Source organism: Astatotilapia calliptera, chromosome 16 (assembly GCF_964374335.1).
Source record: "Astatotilapia calliptera chromosome 16, fAstCal68.1, whole genome shotgun sequence".
NCBI classification, from domain to species: Eukaryota; Metazoa; Chordata; class Actinopteri; order Cichliformes; family Cichlidae; genus Astatotilapia; species Astatotilapia calliptera.
In genome coordinates, this window is record NC_137437.1 from 33,379,096 (window position 1) to 33,401,100 (window position 22,005).

Sequence of the window (22,005 nt, forward strand, 5' to 3'; positions counted from 1 at the left end):
TGTGGTACCCAAGGAGCAATTGTTTTGTGTCAAAGGAGAGATCCAAGGCCTACCTGCCATTAATAAATCTTCTGTGTAAAAGGAACCACTTTACTGTGTGAATTCATGCACATAGATGTGAATAATAAGAGTTATGTGCCACACCAAGTATTTACTTGGGGGGAAAATGACCTTTGAGCAATGACTTTTGTTCCTGCCACGTCTTATGTCTTTAACTGTGTTCATATTCTTGACATTCTTTGACCTGTCACTGTGCGGTTGGTTGGGTGTGCTGGTAAGATTTCCACCTGGGCAGCTGTCCAGTAAATCAGTCAGACTCCTTTAAGCCGGGCATATTTTGTCCTCTTGAGCTAGTTTCAGAAAATTCTTACAAGCTATTCAACAAAATGGAAAATTTGAGATGGGCGAGTTCGGGTGGAGATTCTGCAAGTGAGGTACTCTTTTTGATCTTTGATCATGACCAGAGTAGGAGTGGAGATTGAAAATGCAAGAGCAAGCCCAAACTATTGAAGATAAAATATATTTTAAAAGCTGAACAACATACAATAAGGTTTCTCTGCCTTATCTGGTTAAAGGTTGTAATGTCAATAAGTCATTATAACAGTGTGTCTGATTCTAATTACTGATGGTAGCGTCTTATCCCTTGATGTCACGTAATATTGTTTTCATTGCCACCAATGTCTCAGTTATGTACAAGGTCTTCTTTCAGCGTCGATGGCGTGATGCACCACTGCACCGCAACATTGGCCACCTATAAAAAAGCCTGGAAGAATAGATTCGACATACATCGCAGCCTGTGGTTTGTGTCAGATTTGGACCATCATGTTTTACATTTGGTTCCACTGTTTTCCACTTACTGTTTAGATTTTATATTTATGTTTAATTTTTCACAGAAAATTACTTTTTACAGTTATGAAAATGTTGTGGGTGAAAATCCAGCCCTTTCAACCAGTAACTCTTTGAAAAGACAGATGAGGAGTTGGGAGTGACAGTCCTAAGAAAACTAATGCTGCAACCAAAGTCAATCTTTGTGTGTAATCAAGACAAACCACCAGCTTTGACAGAATACCTGGAAATGAGAACAGTTGGTGTTGGTAAACCATAATTTAAACTTTGACACCAGAATCTTGGGTGAACATCCTCACATCAGTGTTATTAAAGTGTACTGATCAGCTACGCAGGTTGCAAACCTCTCAACCGTTGTGCTCCCAGATTAAGTCGTGTTCCTGCACGATTTAAGAGGATAAGTGATTTTGAAAATAGATGAATGAATGTGAGATGTTTTTAAGACTGGAACTGCCATTTGGACATATTTGTTTACTTAGTGCTGTCCCATTCTGTTTAACAGTTAAAAATACGAGTGCTTGTGGCAGGGTGTATAAAGTAGAGAATGTTTTGTTCAGAAAACAGCCTGAGCCAGAAAATTAGTTTCAAGGGCGTGCAAGCTCAGAAACTAGCAACGCAATCAATGAGATGCTGATATTGATTACCAACCCACACAGATTTATTCTTGGTCAATTTGAAGTGTGGACCATTAAAACTACTGTACACTCACTGTACTCACTGCATTACTGTAGTAAAGGTCTGGTGAGTCACTACTTACAGATATAGCAACTCAGACGTCAGCAAAAGGTCAGCTGGCTGACAGCCACTGGGAGTCCCGCTTTCTTTCCGGGTGCATCTATTTTCCTCTGTAAACACGCCCCTTTCACTCAATTGGAAAGTCTCACCAAGAGATGTTGCTTTTTTTTTTTTTGTCATAAAGCGTTGACTTGGATATGTCTGTGAAGGTTCTCAGTCATCAAGGTCATTGAAGTCTAAGGAGTTTGGAAAGAAATGTGTCTGGACTTGATTTCCTGAAGATGTTTTAAATCTCATAGAAGCTTCTTCATTTTTAAGAACAAATGGTGGAGAGTCCCAGATTTTTAAGCCCTAGTGGGAATGTGCCTAAGAGGGTTGTTGGCCCACTATTGATCCTCTGCCATAATCACAGGCAGTGTTGGATATGTTACTTTAAAAAAGTAATTAATTACTAATTACTTAGTCAATATTGTATTTAAAATACTTATCTAATTACTGTGTCAGAAAAGTAACTTAATTACTAAATAAGTAATTTAACTAAATACTTCTTAAGGCAGCACGGTGGCACGGTGGTTAGCACTGTTGCCGCACCACCAAGGCTGGAGACGGAGCAAACTGGAAGAGCATATGGGAGAAGGACGCAACCCATACCGGCAATGCCCAGTGGCTAGTGGATCTGAGGGCAGACCACAGCGACCTCCCCAAACAGGGTCCAGTAACCATCACAGTGGCAGATATCCAAGAAAGGGTCTCCAGTATGAAGAGTTGGACAGCACCAGGCCCTGACATGGTTCACGCCTACTGGCTGAAGAAGCTGACTGCACTCCACGAGCGCCTGGCAGCACAAATGAACCAGCTGCTAGTTGACGAGAGAGACACCCGGAATGGCTAACCAAAGGCCGGACAGTCCTGATCCTCAAGGCCCCCAGAAGGGACCGGTTCCCTCCAACTACCGACCAATAACCTGCCTCAGCACCACGTGGAAGCTCCTGTCAGGCATCATATCGGCTAAGATGAACAGGCACATGGGTCAATACATGAGCGGGGTATAGAAAGGGATGGGCAAGAATACCAGAGGCGCAAAACACCAGCTACTGGCAGACCAAGCAGTCAGCCGAGACTGCAGGACCAGACTGACCAACCTGTGCACTGTCTGGATTGATTACAAGAAGGTCTATGACTCAATAATAATAATAATAATGGATACTTTATTGATCCCCAATGCCCCACTCTTGGATCCTGGAATGCCTAGAACTATATAAGATCAACATGACCCTGAGAGCCTTCATCAGGAACTCAATGGGGATGTGGCGGGCAACACTGGAGGCCAACCTCGAGCCCATAGCACAAGTCACCATCAAGTGCTACTATCAAGATCTACCAAGGAGATGCTCTGTCCCCACTGCTGTTCTGCATAGGCCTTAACCCCCTCAGTGAGATAATTGACAAGACTGGATACGGATACCGACTACGGAATGGAACAGTTGTCAGGCACCTCCTGTACATGGATGACATCAAGCTGTATGCCAAGAGTGAACGAGACATCGATTCACTGATCCACACTACCAGGCTATACAGCAATGACATCGGAATGTCGTTTGGGCTGGAGAAATGTAGTCGGATGGTAACAAAGAGAGGGAAGGTAGTCAGAACGGATGGGATCAAACTACCAGAAGGCAACATTGCAGACATAGAGGACAGTTACAAGTACCTGGGGATCCCACAGGCGAATGGGAAGAGGCCGCTAGGAAAGCTGCAACCACCAAGTACCTGCAGAGGGTCAGGCAAGTCCTGAGGAGTCAGCTGAATGGTAAGAACAAGATCCGGGCTATCAACACCTAAGCCCTGCCCGTGATCAGATACCCTGCTGGGGTAATAGGCTGGCCAAAGGAGGAGATAGAAGCCACTGACATAAAGACAAGAAAGCTCCTTACCATGCATGGAGGGTTTCACCCCAAGTCCAGCACCCTGAGGCTGTACGCTAAGCGGAAGGAAGGAGGCTGGGGACTGGTGAGTGTCAGCTCCACAGTCCAGGATGAGACAACGAACATCCATGAATACATCACGAAAATGGCCCCAACTGACAGCGTGCTCAGTGAATACCTTAGGCAGCAGAAATCCAAGAAAGTGGAGGAAGGCGAGGAACCATCATGGAAGGACAGGCCCCTGCACGGTATGTACCACCGGCAGATAGAGGAGGTGGCTGATATCCAGAAATCCTACCAGTGGCTGGACAAAGCTGGACTGAAAGACAGCACGGAAGCACTAATCATGGCAGCACAGGAACAAGCACTAAGCACAAGATCCATTGAGGCTGGGGTCTATCACACCAGGCAAGACCCCAGGTGCAAGTCAAGTCAAGTCAAGTTTATTTATAGAGCACATTTAAAAACAACCAAGGCTGACCAAAGTGCTGTACAGTAAATACAGATAAAAATACAATAGAACACAATTTCGTAAAACACCTCGCTGATCAAAATAAAAAATAAATAAACAAATAAATTAAACCTTTCTAAAAGCCAATGAAAAGAGGTGAGTTTTAAGAGCAGTTTTAAAAGTTTCTAGGCTTTTGGAGAATCTGACGTGAGGAGGTAAACTGTTCCACAGTCTGGGTGCAGCCACAGCAAACGCCCTCTCTCCCTTTGTCTTTAATTTATACCTGGGAACATCTAAAAGCATCAGATCGGCTGACCTCAAAGATCTCCTGGGGCGATAAGTACTAAGGAGTTCTGACAGGTAAGAAGGTGCAGTGCCATTTAAAACCTTAAAAGCCAGCAGTAAGATTTTAAAATCAATCCTAAAAGCAACTGGGAGCCAGTGGAGAGAGCAGAGAACCGGAGTGATGTGGTCTCTTTTTTTTGAACCGGTCAACAGGCGAGCGGCAGCGTTCTGCACCAGTTGAAGGCTGTGTATAGATGCCCCAGAGACAATCCAGCACATAACAGCAGGGTACAAGATGCTAGCAGGCAAGGCATACATGGAACGCCATAACCAAGTGGCCGGCATAGTGTACAGGAACATCTGTGCCGAGTATAACCTGGAAGTCCCAAGGTCAAAATTGGAGATGCCCCCAAGGGTGGTGGAGAATGACCGAGCTAAGATCCTGTGGGACTTCCAGATACAGACGGACAAAATGGTGGTGGCTAACCAACCGGACATAGTGGTGGTAGACAAACAGAAGAAGACGGCCGTAGTGATCGATCTAGTGGTTTCGAATGACAGCAGCATCAGGAAGAAGGAGCACGAGAAGCTCGAGAAATACCAAGGGCTCAGAGAAGAGCTCGAGAAGATGTGGAGGGTGAAGGTGACGGTGGTTCCAGTGGTAAGCGGAGCACTAGGTGCAGTAACTCCCAAGCTAGGCGAGTGGCTCCAGCAGATCCCGGGAACAATATCGGAGATCTCTGTCCAGAAGAGCGCAGTCCTAGGAACAGCTAAGATACTGCGCAGGACCCTCAAGCTCCCAGGCTTCTGGTAGAGGACCCGAGCTTGAAGGATTAACCGCCCACAGGGGCGAGTGGGGATTTTTTTATTTTATATATATATATATATATATATATATATATATATATATACACATATATATAATGGCTGTTGGAGCATAGACGCCATACTTTAAATGTGATGCACTAACAAAGAATTCTGAATCTCACTTATTTCTGAACCCAGAGGTCTGAACCTAGAAGTAAGGTTAATCAGTTAGCAACCTACTTCAAACTTAAAGACAGTGTTTGTTATCATTTAACTGCCTCTCTTTTTTACCTGCTAACCACTACTGCAACTGCTAACCCTGCTCAGGAACTAGGTTACATGGCTTAACAGAGATTTTGATACCCATTAACTCTGACAGGGATTCTAGGTTTGGTCAAACCAGTTACCAAAGAAATGGCTGCGTTGAACCTCCCCTGGTATCCCTGACCAGCAACCTGTATGGCAATATGATGCATCTGAAGAAGACTTCACCACTGTCTTCATCTTTTCTGACTTTCTATAATGTACAATTCACTCTTTATTTCTTTACCATAACATTTGACAGATTTTCATGCATTTTATTTTTTTTTTGCTTTCCTTTAATTTGGAAAAAGCAACACACGACTAAGTTCAGTCAAAACTTTGTTCTTGAACTCAGTAAGGTCCCCAGTTTAGGTTATAACTGGGATTATTATTCTACGAAAACATATGATTGAGATTTTGTTTCCTGTTTAATTTCTTTATTATTATTTTTGTTATATACTTTACACTGTGATCCAGAGGAATTTGTTTATTCATGTTTTGTTTTTACTTATTTGAATATTTCCATCCCTTTTTGTTGGTTTGCTGTTCATTTTCTTTGGTACAGAAACTTGAAAAGTAATGGAATACATGCAACATGATCTATGATCTCTGCTGCATTTGGGTCCTCACCTCTACATTCCACTCTGTTTGTTATCATCATGACTTCACTAATATGAATAAAAAGACTAAAGAGAATGAAGTAAGTGAATGAAAAATCCTGCCAGGAGATAAAGTCAGCTAGCTTAAAACCATTTAAAGCACTCAGCAATTTAACTACAATTACAATACAGTAGTTGGCACATATTTTTCCTTGCTCTCTTCTCACTGTTTCTTTAATTCCTGATGTCATGAGATCAGAAGCCATAGCAAAAAACCTCAAGGGGTTCAATAGATCTGATAAAATGAAAGGGGAATCTAATATCGGCTGTCGTGGTTACCCCTGAATTTGATCTACGGTTGGTCAGAGCAGCAGCAACTGAATCGCATACTCTGGGTCTGTGCGTTTCTTAAAAGTTACCTCATGTTCTGTTCAGTCATAATACATTTATAGAATATGTGACATCATTTTGGAGAGCCGGAGTGCTCCGGCTGGGTTTTGGTTTCCTCTAATATGAAATGTTGAAATAAAGGAATAGATGTTACAGCATCCATTAACAGCTCTTATCGCTGCCCTGTAATTTAGTTTTAACTAATATCCATGAAAATGTGATTAAAGTTTTGTCTTTTTTCTCCAAAGAAGTTCAGTTAATTTCACAACTTTTCAGCTTTCCTCTCAAAGTTAAAATGGTTATCATGTTAACCTTAATCAAGTTACATAAGCAAATTATCTAAAATGAAACGCACATGAGGACACGTGTTCATGTTTAGTTAAAAGTTTATTTTTACAGATTTTTTTGCTGCTCTTTTATTTTCATTATCACACACAAAATGTGGACGCTCTGATTAATTACGTTTTTGTTTTTTTGTTTTTACCTTTCAGTGCAGAAAAAAAAGAAAGCCCAAAAAAGAGTTTGTGCTTTGGAGTCTTAAAAGCAACCATAATTTTAAATCTATTTATTCTCAAAACTGTTACTTTAATTTGGAAGCGAAGTGCCAGCCCTCAGCTAAGAAGCAAAAATAAACTCTTCTAATAAGTGATGCTTTCTTATTGCTCTCCAAAATGTAAATTTTCTTCTGCTGGCTAAAACATCAAGGAAAAAGTCAAATGCAGAAAAAGTAAGGGGTTGTTTTTCTTCTCCTTCTTCTCTGTGGTTAAAATTACCTCTTGTCATTTGCTTCTTCACATGCGGTGGCTTTAGACGCTGGCTCCCTCGGTCACAGCTTGATGCCATTACAAGGCAGACAGCTCATCAAGATAAGTGACAAATGCTTGACCAACAGAAGGGAGAAGGGCAAGGTTTAAAATGCCATTTCGGCCTCAAGGCTATAATTGGCATACTGCTTTAAGCAAGCAGCAGTTGTTGTGTTCAAGTGCCACATGGCAGTGGCACGAATCGGCACAATCTTATCTTTTCTATGCTCTGTGACTGATTCCCATGTGGTATACAGATTGTATAATGAAGCTGGACCATGAAAACGCACAGATGTTATTGTGAGCCACACTGCCAGTGGTTGGCAGAACAGCCTGCTGCTTGAATGGTCCTGCAATGTGTTTTTTGTGTGTGGGTGGAGGCATGAGGGAAAGGAAGTGAGATCAGCAGAGGGAGCCTACTGGTTTCAATGTGCCATGGCATGTGTTGGTACAAGGGGAGCTACATTTGTTGATGCAGTGTGTAGACAGGTCTGCTCAGCGGCACTTCAGGATGCAGGCAACCTGTGTGATACCTGATGTTCTTCTGTGTGTATACTACCAATGAATGCGCTACACCTGAAAAATGGGTGCATATCTAAAGGCATAGTTGTTTTTTATATTTTCTGTCATCCCTGTTATGATCATATCATGAACACAGTTCTGACTGCAAGATGCCCTGCACATATTTTGTTTGTGTGAGGCACCCAATCATAAGAAAATTATGGAGGGGAACAGGACTTAAGTCTGTATTGATGGAGCACCAATGTCGAGTATAAGATAAATAAGTTCAATAAGGTGAGATCATTAGAAGGAACATGATTTGTTGATATACAGAATTCAATTAAGGCATTTGGCGATTAGACTCCAATGGCCTATCACTAGAAGGAGGAGATGGAATTCCAGCAGAGATAAGGACTAGGAAAGGACCCCTTGACTCTCGATGCTGGTGGTGGAGATGGAGGCTTGGATGGAGCATGATTAACAAGGAAGAGCCGGGGCTGGGAGGAGGTGGTTCGGACGAAGGTGTCTACAAGGGAGAATAACAGATGAGCAGTGAGATTTAAAGTATGTTGAGTGGAATCTGATTGGCCTGAAAAAGGCGGGCAGAAAGATGATTGGAGTAGACCAGTGGTGTCTCAGTGGGCTTGACACCATGAGAAAGTGGAAGTGATGAGAAGCTTAGATTAGTCACCAAACACCTGGAAAGCAGACAGATGTGTAATTACAGACATAAGCACAAGCTTCGTTAATATTCTGATCTATGAAAAATAGTACACTACAAATAGCTATTGTAGTAGAGTCTAAGAATAAAAATACAGTTAGAAATTGGCATATAAATCGCTTCAGAATAACTGACCGATATGTCCACTGAAAGTCTTGTAGACATTAACATCAATGTGTTTTCATTGTTTACATTAGAGTTTTACCCTATTAATCTATACAATCTGCTGATAGATCAGTAATTCATCAAAACCATAGAGACATGGAGTCAGTAGAATTCCAGTGAATCACAGCTGGTTGGTTAAACTATGATGGTAATGGCTTATGCGTTGTCAGAGACATTTTTTTAATCCCTCTTCTATGCAAAGTAAACATCCACATAAAGGTGCTCGGTGTGGTCTTGTGGTCTTGTCTGAAAGTAGACAAGAAAAGCCTTGCTGGGTCCTCAAGGATTTCTAATACAGAAACAAAACACACCTCAGGAAAAACCCTGAGATTAAATTAGTGCGCTTGAAAAGCCCCACAAAAGGACCTCTTCACACACCCCTAAAATATTTAGACCACATCAAATAGAGCGACCTTCTTTAAAAACCTGCTTCAAAAATGAATTTTTTTTTTTAAAATAACTTTGAAATAACTTTCATAACTACCCTGCAAATAATAATTGTTTGCAGGGTAGCATTGATTGGTCATGAAAAGGTCAAGCACATTTTTTTAACTTTTTTCCTAACTGCTATTCTACTGAAAACTATGAAAATGGAATGCTTTCAACTTACAATTTGTATCCTTTTATACTGAACTACCAATATCATTATTTCAGAATGCATTTTTTTAAGTATTTTTTTTCCTGGTATAAAGAAAAATCTTAAAATTCCTCTTTTTGAGACTAGAGGAAGGTTAGCGGGAAGGCTTGAGGATGAGGTTCTCGGGTGCTGGGTTTCTGGCTGGGCCTAGGGGGCTTGGTCCTTGACTGGTGTATTGCCAGGGCTGTGAGTTGGTGCATGCACTGAGACCATGGGCCTGGGAAGCTTTCTGAGCACTGGTCAAACCAGGGGCCCCCTTTTGCTGGCAAGGAGGTTTTTACCATCTTTTGCAGGTGCTCTCTGCTTTTGAGGAGACCATCCTGCAGCCAGGAATCTACCTTTCCTCCCGATCCCTAAGTACTTGCCTCCTCCTGCTCCATCATTCACATGAATGGATGCAGGTGCATCACTGAGGTGCAGGGGAGGTCCTCCTTTTCTGTGCCCTCATGTGCTGGGTGGAGGCTTACGTAATTTTAATATTTTGTTCCAATGTACAGCACTTTGCATCAGCTGTGGTTGTTTTAAAGTGCTTTATAAATAAAGATGATGATGAGGAAGAGGACGAGCTGGCCGTCTGATGAGGTTCTGGGCAAGTGTTTTTTGTATATGTGCATGAGGAAATGCATGCACCCACTATTAGACACTGACATGGAGAAACCTTATAATCACAAGCGTGCTCACACACACAGGTACTCATAGACACATTATCTTGGGCTGCTGCTGCTTCCACAAATATCGGGTATTATTAGTACCGTGTACTGTTCAGTAACATTGTCACTGTTATTTATGCATGTGTTGGTTGTTGCTGTCCCTTTCTCTCTCTATCCCTCTCCTTCTCCACTTTACTTTTTTCATTTTTCCCATCCCCAGTCTTGTCCCTTATCACTGTCATTATCCAAAATAAAATAATCCTAGAAACTATCTAATAAAACATGACTATCAAGTAGGCCTTTATAACAAATGCTATAATGCTCCATTTGTGAAAGCCAATTGGCATTTCTTGGCCTTTAGTCGACAACTCTGATTTCTACAGTCGAACAGGACAGGGGAAAAAATTCTCTAAAACATTGAAGATAGTAGTGTCCTGTGACTATTACAGACAGTTTCTTTGCAGTGTTTCTTTAAATTGAATATTGTAGTGTTTTATCAAGATCACATGAACTAAGTTGGCTTCAAGCTTTACAGCAGAGTATCTAAAATGCAATCAGTCTACTACATAGTGACAGTGCTCCAGACCTACAAAGAAAGAAAAAACTAAACAAAAGCTGTATTAAAATAATTAAAACAACAATTATTTTTGTTCATTTGTTTGTTTCCTTGTTGACGTCTTAAAAAACAGCTAGAAAAGATGTTTTCAAAAAGAAGACTTCTGTCACTATTCTGGGTCTTATGACCCAGTGTTTTGAGTTTTAGTTCATTTTGATGTTTATAGTATGTTTAAGCTCATTAGGTCTCCTATGTTCATTTGCTTATTAGTTCCCCCTCGTGTTTCCAACCCATGTTAAGTCTCCCCTGCTCTTCATGTGTTTCATGTCTGTGTCTTACGTTGTCAAGTTCTGGTTGTCATGTCTGCGTCTCATTATGTTTCCTATTTTATTTTGAAGAGATCTTGTGTTTTTATATTATGGTTTATGTTTTGAGTCCTTTGTTGTACTGTTTCTTGTTTCCCTAGGTCTGTTATGGTTATCTTAGGTTTAGTTCTTTGGCTTTGTCATATAGCTTCCCTGTGTTCCATGTTATGTCCACTGTGACGTTTTTGTACCATGTTTCAGGTTCCTGTGTTCTGTCTCCCCAGTTGCTGTTAAGTTTGCATGTTTAGGATTCAGTCAGTGTGTTTCCTGTTTTACTTTGAAGGTCCGTGTCTCATGTGAGTGTTTCTAGTTTTGCTTCCCTTGTCTCGTCCAGCCTGATTACTCCCAGCTGTGCTCTCCTTCTGTGTCTCATTCCCTCGTTATCCCTCTGTGTATTTAAGCCCTGTGTTTCTCTTTGTCAGTGTTGTAGTCTCCCCCATGCTGTGTGTGATTCTCCCCGTGTCTCCTGGTATACTTTATGATTAGCTTTCCCAGTTTAGTTTTGTATTGCCTGTGTTCTATTTTTCCAGCAATTAAAGGTGTGCTTTTGAGTTCAAGTTCTGTCCCCGTGAGTTTGCGTTTGGGTCCTCTCCTGCCTGCCACACAGCCGAAACATGACAAATTCTACATAACAAGAAGGGGAATTAGATAAGGTGCTTTCATGTAATCACAATATACACCTCCTAGTCGGGTTAATGTTATTACAATTTAAATGGCAAAAATCCACAACACTGCTGTAATGCTGGTCCTCTTTAATGAAAAAGTAAAAGATAAAGCACAGGCAGAAGAAATTCAGCAACACTCCAGTAACATAATAATAGGGCTCCTTTGTATCTCACCCACCTATTATAATTGTGCATCAGCAAATTATAAAAATAATAATAAATAAATAAATAATGTGTGCATGCATTTGTGTGGCTACGTGTGAAAGGGAGCAAGCGCGGGATAATTTTGCCCATCTGCACTCACACAGTTGGAAATTCTGAGAATCTTTTAATGAGGTGTTTTCAGTCATTTGCGAGCCGAAACATCGGATGTGCTTGGCCATTTATCCTGAGTTCATCTGCGATTCGTTTTAGGCAGCGCTGACAGCTTGTTATCCAGTCAGTTTCCACCTAATCTCATAGCTCACCTCTTATCCATGTGAAATCTTGCTGCATTTAACTCTCATACCCAATTTTTCAGGAAGAGATTACACATAACTCTGAAACATAATTTGAAGTAAGGTTTTAGCTTTGCTTTACTTCAAAAGAAAGCTCTGATTTGGAGTGACTTTAGCCAAGGCCCCAAATTGCAGTTGCATTGCATTTAATTATTATCTAACCTTATCCCACAAATTAAAGTGCTCTGGGAGAAATATCAGTCTCCTGTTCTGCTTTTTGAATTTGATTCATAGTGTAATTTACTTTTACATCAAACATTTTAGCTCTTTTAAGATGGGACTGATTTCCCTCGTTTCAGCTACTCTTCCTTTCCTCCCTTGGTTAAAAGGCTTTTGTTCTTTTTTCCTTTCATGACCTTTTTAATGTTATTTCAAAACAAAGAAGATTGCAGGTTATCATCCCTCAAAGCTTGAGTAGTTTTAGTATGGACAGAAAAACATATGTGCTGCATTAATTTATCTTCAAAGAAACAGATCAAAGCTAAGATTAAAAGCTGGACAATACTCAAAGTCAATGAGAGCTGTCCACAGAGTACCAATACCTTTGGGCTAATCAAGTGATGCCATTACCTGTAGTCAGACCTGAGCCATTTACTGTGCAGTCTGAAAGTCAAAAGAAGTCTTTGTTATTGGTGGTATTGATGCTTTAGGGATTAGCCTTTCCACTCCATTTCTGAAGGAGAGATGGCATATTATCATGATTGGAAGTAAAGAAATTAGTGTGTCTGGTTGCATTAGGTTGCATCAGGAAGGGAATCCAGCATTCAAATCTGTGCCAAATCAGACGTGCAGATCCAGCCACTGTGGTGACACTTTTGCGAGCAGGGAACAGCTGAAAAAAAAAAAAGGTGACTTGGGAAAAATGTGTGTTCCCCAACTGGTTGCGGAGTGGTTGTTGGAAACTGCTGACAACCAATGACTGTAGAAGACACCAACAGCTGAAATTAGCCTGAAAGTGGGTGCTGAACCAAAAATCTCATTTGAATATTTTTGGTCTCCCACAGAATGCTGGCGTCGCCTGCAGTTGAATTTGTGTTCCCAAGAATATGGGTTAATTTTTGGAGTTATTTAAATTCATTTAGTCTAGGTTATAACTGGCACAGAGAGCACTGTACCAAAACTTTTCAGACTTACTATCATCTTTTATGTATTTCAGTTCTCTCGCCTTGTATCACTTCCAGAAAAGAAAAAATGCAACGAATACTGACTTTATTGCCTCTGACGCCAGAAGAGTAAAGCAGCTAACATTCAATATTTCTAGGAAATATCTTTCATACTTTTGATTAAATGATTTAAGGTTAAATATTTGGTTGAATGTTTTGTGTTATCACAACTCGGTATTTGTTAGTAGAGATGTTCTTGGCCTTGGGACGTTTGCTACAAGGAGAAAGATATAAATGAAAACTTGTGTGGTATTTTGAACTGTTGAGTTGAAAATGTCCCACGTGCAAAACAGTTTAAGAAGCTACACCATTGTTGAACAGGCTCTATTAATTTCAGATGCATGTCAGCTACAGTGGTGTTTCACCGTATAAAGCAAAACGCTAATATAGACATTTCATGTCATTTTTAATTGAGTAATATTAAAACTTCACCCAGTTTCAAAGGACAAGAATACCACAGGTTATATTAAATTCTATGTATATATGTACATGTGCAACTGATGTTACAGCTACCCCTATCCAAAGCATTTGTATATGCCTGCATGTGTGTATGCATAGTCCAAAACTAAAAGATGTCAGAATCACGCACCACCACATCTGCTGTTTTTCAACCGTTTTGACCTTCTGTTCGAAGATTTAACAAATGGCCCAGTTGAGCTCACAGCCTGACACCGTACTGTCCGATGGACCGTGATGCATATTTAACAGGATCCACCAGCCTGCAACATCTCTGCTATAAAACCAAAGTCTTGCTAAGCTATTCAGTCACTCTTAGATGCAAGTCTGAGTGTACTGACAGCCTCTATTATATGCACCACTGGACAATCCGCAGCACTCAGACACTGCTACTAATGATAATGAAGGACGGCACACTCCTGTCTCTATTTTCTTTTAAGCCGGTTGCTGAACATTTTGGAAGTAACACACATTCCTGTTGTTATCAGACCTTTCTAATAATCACTATTTACTCCAAGGTCTTCACAACCACCTTGCAGTTTGTGTGACTGAGTGATTATAATGGTCTACAGAGTTGAGCTAAAATGAGCTTTCCTTCAAAAAAGAAGCCCTCATCAATCGGACCGTGTGGGGAACTGTTACATACCTGAACAAATAAAAAGCCAACAACAAAAGACTTTATAGGATCCCAGGGAGATGAGAGGATTTCAACATTAGTAAGAAAATTGCATCCAGCACGTTGGTAATATTTCACACTCACTTCTGCTACCTTCAAAATCAAGGTATATGTTTGTTGTTTATTTAAAGCTGTAAGAAAAGAGCTTTTTGCAATCAACTGAAAGCATGTTAGTCCAACATACAGGCTTACCAATACTACAGAACCAATAGGGCAAGAGCAAAAGATAAACTGCTGGTAACTCAATGACGGCTCAATAGGTCGAGTGGCATGTCCACTCACTGAAAAGTCAGTAGGTCAGTAGTAGTCAGTAGTAGTTTTTTGAGGAACATGTAGAATATAAAATTCCTCCAGATATGTCGATAAGCATGCATCTAGACTGTGTATTGCAGTGTACATTTCTGCCAAGTAAATTGCTAGCTTTTTAAATGAGAGAAAACTCCTCGACCAAACACATACTTTGTTAGTATTTTAGAATTGGGCTCCTTGTTAATGAATTCATGCTGTGAAGTCAAAGGTACAGCATTTTGCATGGTGTATACTGTAACTTTGCAAACATTCACTATGTCAGACTAGTTTGCAGAGTTTGTGTCATGGACTGGGTTTGTGGCTGTGTTTTTTCACACTTCTGCTGAGTTCCACCTCTGGCCAGAACTCTCATCAACGCATCTGTCACACTCACCTGCTTGTGATCTGGGATATTCAGCCAGCAGATTTTAAGACCAGCACCTGCAACTATTCTTCGCCAGTTTGTCTCCTAACCCACGTTAGTAACAGGCGGACTTTGCTTCTTGTGATTTTTTTGTGTTCTTGTTAACTTACCTCATTGTCCTTGCATTCTAGTAGCCTCTTGGATCCATCATACTCAACCTTTGCAGTACCTTTCATTCACCTGAAATCTCAAACCACTGATTCATGTTCACGGACTCTCGACTCCTCACCTGCCGACCCTCCTGCCACTGCAATCCCGGATTACTGGGCCATTCAGGTTCCGTCTGGACACACTTGGCTAACTCTGCCTCCCCTCTAGGCCTCTCCACCTGCTAGTAAAGTAACCCATGAAGGCCATCTGTTACATCACCTCCCATCTCCATTCCTAAGTATCACTCCTAACCTCTCTCTCCCTCTGTTTCAGAGACCCTCGTTCAAGTTTCATGAGACACGTATTATTATTGCTTTCGGTTGTGTTTACAAATAGTAAACGCAGGAAATAGAAAAGTTTAGCTAACCTCGATTCCTGCTGTGACTGTCTGAATTTGCGTTTGTGTTCACATACTGGCCTCGGCCCACCTTGACAATTGGTTATATTCCAGTTTATTCTGACAAAGCTTACACATAGCTAATTACTACAGAACAACACCAGTTAACATAGCTTTTTCCTTCACTTGTTTATAACTTCTATTCACAGAGAGAGAGTGTGTGTGTGTGTGTGTGTGTGTGTGTGTGTGTGTGTGTGTGTGTGTGTGTGTGTGTGTGTGTGTGTGTGTGTGTGTGTGTTTTGAGGGTGGCATTGTAACCAGGAGTTGTTGTTTAGAACTGCAGTCCAGCACCATCAGTTAGAGAGAAACTAACTCTGATAGGCAGATTAATTGTGTAATACTGGAAGTGAGTTAATTTTTCATGTGCTGCAGTATGGCGTCGATGCTTATTCAATAGTAACAATAATAATAACAACATCCCACAGCCAACTGACAATCTGAACGCAAATCATCTTTTGTTTTTATGCAGGTGATATGTTGATGGTGCAAATAAAGTTTGGGTCACAGTCTAGCAACACAGACTTTTTGAGCAGTTTTTTTCCTTTTTTTTAAAAAATGGCAGGTATTTTCAAATTCTTCTTTTTCAAACAGCTCGATAAATATGCCAAAATATGTACTTATATTGACATTTAGATAGCAGACACATTTTGTGACAAACCATTTCTCTCCCAGGAAGCGAAAGAAAACTTTAAACTGCCACACTGACAGATGGGGAGTGACGCAACATACTATAGAATGGGAAAGGAAAATAAGAGGTTATTTTCAAAGGTAAGGACTGCTCAGCATGTAAAATTTGATCAACTGGAAATTTAAATCTGACATGTAATATCTTAATTTAATGTAGAGTTTTAAAAGTGGATATTGGATCTATATATGATGTGCTGCTGAATTATACTTTTGTCAAATGTGTTATAAAACAAATTGAAGAATATTAATTGTATGTTTATAATTTTATGAAAATAAGCCACACAGCTCATCAAACAGCTGCTTATATATTTTTTAATTCACTTGGCTGAATTATACTGAAGTACCAACACAAGTCATCTGATCACAGCCTACACATAGAAAAAATTCTAAACAAGTTTTTACTTTACTTATTTTCAGTGACTGAAAATAAGTGGTTTCATGTCATTGAGCTTATGGTTCCCCAATTGCTGAATCCCCCTTTAACCAATGGTCACCACTTCTTTAAATTGGTAACTGTTGTTGTATATTCCAAAAATAAAAATATACTTTTAACTGACTCGAATTTCTGGCACTAACTACCATGAGAATCAAATGTCTAGTTAACTAGTCATGCACACTCCTATTACATACAAAAAAGTGTTTTATGTGGCCACTCGGGCTATAAATCTGCTATAGAAATGCCAGTACTGGTTCTCTTTTGCACCCTGTAAGTTCTCTTGTTGATATTTCACTGCACTTTATAAACTGGCAAAATTATGTTGAAGTAGCTCATAGGTTGCACTGTAGCCATTATTTTCACACAGCTATGGCTGGATTATTTTAATGCCAATTTAAACTTGTGATGGTTCTCAGGCAAGTTCTAAATCCTCTTTTCTATGATATCAAAATAGATGCATGCTGTTTATTTGGGATTAACATCAGACACACAGAAAACTAATGAAAGTTTAACTGCGGAGAATTTTCTCTCTGTTTCAACTTCAAGGAGCTGACAAAGACGTTCTGTAGTAAAGTTTTATCTTATCCAAATGTGGCTGACGCTGACACTCATACATTTTCCATGATGTGATTATGTGACTCTGCTATTATGATTCTGCAATGTGGATATGTGCACAGTCATGAAATGAAATGATGAAATAACTGGTTTAAAAAACATTTAATATGTATGTAAATCTATAGAATGCTCAGTAATTAATCTGTAATTAATATTTTGTGAGGAAAACCATACATGTATTTCAACAAATATGTTTTAATACGAGTTTATAAATGGCTTTTTTCAGCCAAAATTCAAGTGCCTGCAACTCAGGTACTGACTGTATAGTTTTAATGAAATATTAGGCTGATGTTGTTGGAGATGAAATATGGATCCCAGGGCTCTGGTTAAAGATTATTCAACAGATAAATATTTAATGTGGAAGATTACAGTGTGGCTGGGAGCTGAAGGTGACTACGTTTGCCACTGGAGATGCAATATGCACCAACAAACAGCCTTGACATGTTTTATGTAGGTGTCAGACAATGTTAGAATATTTGTATTCTGTCAAACTACCAGACCCGTTGTACTTCTTTTTTTTCAGTAATGCTGTTTACCAAGTGGCTACAGGTCTTTTACGAAAGGAGTATTGAGCGCTTGTTGTAGTGTTTGACCATTTTAAAAGTTGCTGTTGTGAAATTGTGTGTTACATTAGCCAAAACGTACTTGTAAAAAATAATGTCAGTGTGGATAGAGAAGATTAAAAAATGTTATTTAATCCTGTTACAAGCTCTGCTTTTGCTTGAAAAAAAAATACCTTCTCTTCAGATAGTTATTAATCAAAAGATTTGAATAGAAATGATAAGGTGCAGCTGTAGTGTAAAAATAAATGACTTCTATAATAAATTTGCTTTTAAAAATCATTGGCTCGTAACTTATAATGATAGAAGAATTTCTCCAGCCTGACATGTCACTTTTCCCACACTTAATGAAATTACATATACCGTATACCACTACATATCAGCTGGGATGTTTTCCTCCACCGCTTTCCACTGTGTGGTTAAAGCTGTTGTTTTCTGATGGTGATTTGATGATGATTTGTGATGTGGTTGAATAATTACTAAGTTTTCTGTTTCTGTTTTCACAGTCATGTCATATTATTGATATTAGAGTTTGCGTTATTGCACTAAGGCCTCTGGTGGAAGTTGCCACTACATTTATAATCTAGCAGGCAGAGCAAATTTTCAAATATCTCTACAAGTGGCTGGCATTGTGCAAACAATTAGCTATGCATGCTAGCACAATAATTGTCTCATCAACTCACAGTGCACCCAGACACCCTGTATATTCATTTTGGCTACCCAAACAAATCCCATACGCCGATTATGCAATTAAATGAATATTGCATCTTATTCAGTGAAGTGGATAAGATCATTAGGAGGGGACCATGATAAGGAAATCCATTGTAGAAAAGAATATGCAATAAAGACACTAGCACTTCTGACAGATGGTATGACTTATTTAAAAAAACAAACAAAAAAACCCAAGTTGCTCTGAGTAACTGCCCAGTAGCCACCTGGATATAAACGGACCCTGTCTCTGCTGCCTAATGAGGGTCCTCCTTTTGTGGCTTGCCTGTACTAGCACTGACCCTTAGCATCCAAAGCCCAATGGACTGATTCACCTTCAAATGCTAATTACTGCTGATGTACCTGGTTGAGTCATTAAAAAAGCACATCATTTTGATATGGTTAAGTGACTAGGCCAAGCCAATTGGCTTTTGTTTGTATTGCTGGAACACTGTCATTGTCCATCCATGAGTCAGAGGTTTAGAAACAAAAGTATCAAATATTCAATCTGTGTCTCTCTGTGTCCAAGGCTGTGTGTCGTTATGATTTGGACACAGCCTTGGACAGACACAGATTGAAAATGAGCTATTCTCAATTACTTAAACATTAACCCCTTACATAAATAAAAGATCTAAAATTCGAACAAGTAGCCTACAATCAAAAGACAGCTGGTCTGTGACAACCAAGCTCTCTCTGATTTTTCTGAACTGGCTTGTTGCTGAGCAAAATGTATATTTATGTTACATGGTCAGTTTTAAGATACTTGCAAAAGCTTTCATACCTTTAACATGCTGACAATTGATGACAGACAACTGATCAGGAAATCTCCTAAGAACAATTTAATACTTCAGGTATCCATTGTATCTTCCATTTGTAGCCACTCCAAAGCCACGGTCTAATGGATGATTTTTTTTACATCATTTGACTTTATTTATTTATTTTTTAAAAAAACTTCTACTTCTACTTAATGTAGTGTTTATGATCTTTAAAAATGAAACATTATCTTCCTGCATCGTATAGTGCATCGACTGGTGTGTTAAATCACTGATCCCAGCAGTATCTGACAGAACAACAGGATCTGACACATTAAAAGGACAACATGTTGTGAGGACATCAACCAGTGAAAGTCTGCATAAAGAGGTTGGTTGCATATCACAAGACTTTAAGCATGAAACGAGAAGTTTGGATATCATCCGGGGCTGTTTTTAAACTTACTTTTCTAAGAGTTTAATAGGTTGTTTTTTTTAAAAAAACAAAAGGCAACAAACTTATGAATGTATTTTTTTCTTTTATTTTCTACATTTGTGAAGTTTTGCAAAAGTACAGCAGTGATCTTGCTGATCTTTTGAAGTAGTAATTAAAAAAAAGTTTACGGTAAAGAAGGGTTAAATAAATTAAAGCATAATTTTTAAGACCAGGTGTTATACACTGGGTAACATAATAACTCTAATTAAAAAAGTTTAATTACATCAGTCTCAGATATTAAAAAAGCATTTTAACTGAATTTAACTGAATACATAAAGTTGCTTAAAGGATATTAAGCTATTAAAATGTATTTAAAGCCTTTTTGATGTCAGTATGTAATGATGTGAGAGTCCATAAAAATTCACACTTTACTAGTTACTAACCCTCCCAAAAAAGAAAATGAAGTAAATAAATTTTTTTAAAAATCTACTTTGCAACTTCTCCAAGCTCCAGTAGAACTTTTTAATAAGGTGCTAAACAAATCTGTTGAAGTCACTTTGTGACATGTAAACACTGTGGGGAAAAAATAGAGCCTCTTCATACACCTCCTGCTTTTCTCTTCCTCCATGCTCTTTTATCCATCTGGTGTTATGGCAAGCCATCTCAGCTGCATGAGCTGCTTCTTTCAACCCGCAGAAGCCTTTCATCTCGCCTGGAAAAGTGAGTGCTCCCATGTTTATCCCTGATTCAAGGAGTATGAAGAGTAAGGGTATAGTAGAGGGTATAAGGGGAGGAGGATGCACGGCAGCAGACAAAGAGTTGGGTAGATCTGAAGGCAGTCTTTAACTGACAAAGGCCCCAGCTTACTGCGTATCTGTGACTTTAAGGATTAGCGACTGAGAGACAGTGCTCTGCCTGCACTTGTTAATCTCTCCTCTCCCGACGTCACTCACTCAACCTCATTCGCTCCGTCTCTCTCTCTCTTTCTCGCCAGATGCTTCCTCTGCCCCAACTTTAATTAGTTTTAGCGCGGATTGAAGGAAAAGTTGGTTCCCTCTTCAGGTGATAAAACACTAACTGCCACTGAGCTTAGTCAGGGTTAACAGAGTTGAGGTCAAGTGTGGCCTCTGGGACCGTTTGATCGGGCTGCAGGACTGAGAAGCAAACTGGGGGCCAAAAAAAGTACAAAAAATAAAAACCAATAGAGACAAGAATTGGATGACTTTCATTTATGTCCTCATTATTGTATTTCTATGGGATTGTAAACTGAAGGAACAGAAAGCACCTAGAACATTTTCGTTATATATTATAACAATAAAAAAAAGTATTTTCCTGACTCTCCTAAAGCAGTAAAACTTGTGTTCTTGAAGCTTAAAATCAATGTGACTGTTGTGCTTTTATTGTAGGAAATATGTTTAACTTATTGCTTCACTTTGAAGGTCCAGCTTAACAAGATGACTAATGGCTTAGTGATGAAATAGCCATCTGGACAAAGCTGCCTATTCATTAATTATGAAAAGGAACACTAATCAGAAATAATGGCCTTCTTAATTACTGTCCCAACAACAAAGCAATAGAACAGGTGACCAAAAGCAGTTTGGCACCTGGACATCGCAGCACATACAGTTTGCACAAATAAACTGCAAATTGACATAATGAGGTTGACAAACTGTCAGCCATTAATAAATGGTGCTGAAAATTGAGATAATTGTCTAACAGGTGTCCTCAGGGCGCTGCATTTCATATTATCAAAGTGCCACTTTCTTGGAGAAAACTGGCATTATCAAGTGGATCTCATTTAGGTACCCCATGTGGCGTAGCCACCCCAGGCTCTTTCAGTGCTTTAGTTTCATTTTTATATTTCACACAGGACAAGCAGCAGCAACACCCCACTGCAACAAGTAAATAACACCTGAATCACAGCAATTAATTAAGTCTCATATTTTAATTTGTGACCGTGAACATCGGCGGAAACATGTTTTTGTGTTGATAGTATTAAAGCAATTACAACACTGGCCATGTTCATCGTTTCCCTCTGGAGGCCTGGGCAGCCAAGTGCTGCTGTCTAATGGAGAGAGCAAATTAATCCTTCAAATGCTGGCTGAAGGAATCCAGGAGGACTTGAATTCACAGTGGACCTTAAAAAAATGTTCACTCAAAGAGTCCATAAATTTTGGGTTGAAATTGATAAGCATAATGCATCACCCTCTTGAGTTTAATCCTCACAGTTTATCTAAGGCCTACAGCCTCAGCTGAATTAAACAGATATGATAAAACTCAAATTGGCTTTACAGTGTTTATCAGGTAGACGTGAAGAAGACTGTGCTGCATACTGAAACACATAACATTGTGATCCAAC